Raw genomic sequence first — 3,762 nt, 5'->3', positions numbered from 1 at the left:
AGACCTGGTTTAGATCTAGTTTAGATCTAGTTTAGACCTGGTTTTAGTCCTGGTTTAGTCCTGGTTTATACCTGGTTTAGACCTGGTTTAGATCTAGTTTAGACCTGGTTTAGACCTGGTTTAGATCTAGTTTAGACCTGGTTTAGATCTAGACCTGGTTTAGATGGTTTAGATCTAGTTTAGATCTAGTTTAGACCTGGTTTAGATCTAGTTTAGATCTAGTTTAGAACTGTTTTAGTCCTGGTTTAGTCCTGGTTTTAGACCTGTTTTAGACCTGGATTAGACCAGGTTTAGATCTAGTTTAGACCCGGTTTAGTTTCGGGGGGGGGGAGTATAGCTCAAAATATGAAAACAGGAAAATATCACCGTGTAATCCACTGATTTCAACAAAGTAACTGTAATCCAATTACCACTCACTGAAACAGTAACTGTAACTGAATACAGTTACTCATAATTTGTACTCTGATTACGTAACTCCGGTACATGTAATCTGTTACTCCCCAACACTGTCTAAGAGTAAAAAAAAAGGTATCTAGAGTATCTCAAAGAGTAACTGTCAGGACGAAGCATCTGATTTATGATTCGAAGTTGATGCAATTTTAAGGACTTTAAATAATGCGCAAAATCTGGACTGACACAATTATGAGATCATATCTGAAGTGACGCAAGAAACACAAATGTTCAAATCATTTTATATTATCACGTAAAGCTTTTGTCACTTGTCGATTTACGGTGGGAAGATGAAGCAGAACTTTTTACGTACTTTTACTTCTATAAAATATATAATACCTGTCAAAAAGTTTTAAAACACCACACTTTTTCCAGGTTTTTATTGTTTACTGTTGACCAAAATGTATTCTAAACTTTTGATTCATGAGAGTGTCCACCTTTGGCAGATAGAACAGCTGAACACACTCGTGGCTCGTTCTGTTTACGATAGAAATCAAATGTTCTTCAGAAAGTTCTTTCCAAGTCTGTTGCAGAAGTTCCCATAAATCTCGATGGGGTTTAAGTCTGGACACTGTGCTGGACTCTCCAGGTTTTCAAGCTTCACCATCTTGTTCTTTTTTTCTTGAGGTCGTTTTGGCAGAGCTTGGACTTGTGTTTTGGGTCATTATCTTTTTATTTATTTATTTATTTTAACCTCTGGCTGTTCAGTTCTTACTTTTGTACCATTTCAAGTTCTTCATTGGACTTGCACGACTTGAATTGCAATAAATAACTGGAAAAAAATTAGGTTTTCTAAAACTTTTGACCATTAGTGTATATTTTACTCACAGCCACAGCCGACCAGAGTCCAGCGTAAGGGGCTGCAGCAAATCAGGGTCCAGGGTTCCCCAACATGATTTGCAGTGAACACATTTGTGGCCTGTAATTCTCCGCCTCATGAGTGCGCCATGTGCAGGTCAAAGGACACAAGTAAGAGCGCAATTTGCACATTTGTGATGCTGACAAAATGTGGCAGATGATCCTCAAGAAGAAATACTTAGAGGGAATGTCCTATTTCATCACTGATCATAACAGAGCAGAGGCCTTTCCTGTTGTGTTCACCTGGTTCCCCCTGGACGCTGCTATGAAGCTGCAGGACACAGAAGAAGGACACTTTTGGCTCTTCCGCTCCTCAGACTGCCCTGACACAGATCTGCTGACCCTCCCTGTTCAGTCCTTCTGTGAAACTGTCCCGAGACCTTTGACTGAGACACAAAGGCCACCGAGAAGCAGTGTAAGGGCCTGTTTACACGAGAACGCTTGCGGGTAAAAACAACAAAATATTTTATCATAAGTGCCTTTCATTTAGACACTGACACTGTTTTTGGGGCTTAAAAATCTGAAACCATCCTCCAGAGTGGAAAAGTTGAACACGATCTGCCACAGTGTTTTCGTCTACACTGCCCAAGATGCAAAATTTTCATCAGATCTGGTCACGTCACATACACGTTTAGTTCACATACATACAGTACACAGAAACAAACATGTCGGATCATTTCCATGCGTCGGACCTTCAAGCTGATCTTCAACTCTAAAAAACTTACAGGAGGCTCCCAACAAATGTACAGAATTGTTACAGCCCCAGGCCTTCAATTGTCATTTGTTTTGTTTGCTTTGAATTATTTTGCTGGCTGTCCTGGATCTTGCTGTTGGAGCCCTTGTTTGTGATTGGTGGAATATCTTTACACCTGACCAATCCTGCCCCCCTCCAGCCTCCTCCCCCCTGGTGGTTAGTCTGCCATTTTGTGTTTGTGTTCATGTGTGTGTGGTTCTGTAGTTTAGTTCTGTTTTGTGCCTTTTTTTTTTTTTTATTTGGTCACTCGATTCTGTTTGTGGGCTTATGTGGTTTAATTTTGGGGAACTTGTGTTTTAGTTTTGTGTGTGCCCCTTCGTGAACCACTTGTTTTGTGTATGCCTGTGTGACCCGTTCTGTGGCACAAAACTCGTCTGTTGTTTTGTTTCTTAGTTTAGGTTATTTTCTGTATATTTTAGTCTGTTTTGTTAATTTATCTTTACATTCCTGTTAATTAAATATTACTTCATTTATTTCATTTTTCCATCTTGCTATTTTTTTGTTAATTCCCTCACCCCAAGCGAGCTGGGTCATAACAAGAATCTGCAGAGATACTATTAGTGAACAGAGAAGGATCTGCAATCACCTCTGTCAAATTCTGGATGCACCAGTTGGTCACAGACGAGCCAGACGGATATGGACGAGACCTGGGCTACGTTCAGACTGCAGCCTGAAGTGACCCAAATTCGATTTTTTTGGCCCCTATGTTCCTGTATCTGATCTTTTAATGACAGTCTGAACGACACAGATTAGATTTTTTCAAATACGACCCAGGACACTTGGATATGTGCTCCTAAAACTGATACATATCTGATCTTTTGACATGCAACTTCAGTCTGAACGACCAAAACGTATACATCCACCTACACGTTATCAACAAGCCACAAACGTCACTATTCTGCGCTGAAGTAGTCGGAAATTGTTAATGAACTCCGTGTCACTGAAGCGACGCACATCACCACTCACCACTCTTGGCTCCGTCTCCACATCCACATGTTCCTTTCAACGGACGTCGCTGCCGCTGTCCCACAAAACACCACGACCAAAAACCTCGTCCTTCTCCTTCTCAATCTCCTCCTTAAAACAAGTAAGTTGTTCATGTTCTGGCTCCGGTACGAGAGGAACTTTAAAATCTCCAGGTGCTCGATGCTGCGTCCATGTTTGGACAACTTCTGTAAACACAGAGACGCTCGCTGCGGTTGACGTCGTCGTGTCTCCAGTGCACATGCAGGACACTTTTGGGCCGTTTAATGTTCACACTGGAGTCACATACAAGTCACATTTAATTGGAAATGTGAACGACCTCGCAAAAACATCGGATTTCACAAAAAAATCTGAATTGAGCATTAAGCCCTGCAGTCTGAACGTAGCCCTGGAGAAGCAGTCGATGGTGGGACAACTTTGTGGAAGGAGTAACTGATGTCCGTATGTCCAAAGATGCCCATGTTGCTTTAAGTATGTGCATACACAATCAGATTCCACACACTTTTGCGTCATCATATGCACACAGATTTTCTCCTCAAAACACTTGTCTAAACACTAAATAAAAAGTGAAGACGCGACGCCACTTTTGCGTCTTCTCTTCAGACCGTCATCGTATAAACGTAGCCTAAATGTTGTTGAAGCAAAACTTGAATTTTGGAACACTCCCTTCGCACGTACAAACTGCTCGAACCACTTTTTTCAAATCACTTTTCAAA

Source organism: Boleophthalmus pectinirostris, unplaced genomic scaffold, assembly GCF_026225935.1.
Source record: "Boleophthalmus pectinirostris isolate CB_2022bp ecotype Guang Dong unplaced genomic scaffold, ASM2622593v1 HiC_scaffold_1, whole genome shotgun sequence".
Lineage (NCBI taxonomy): Eukaryota > Metazoa > Chordata > Actinopteri > Gobiiformes > Gobiidae > Boleophthalmus > Boleophthalmus pectinirostris.
This window is presented reverse-complemented; position numbering follows the sequence as displayed.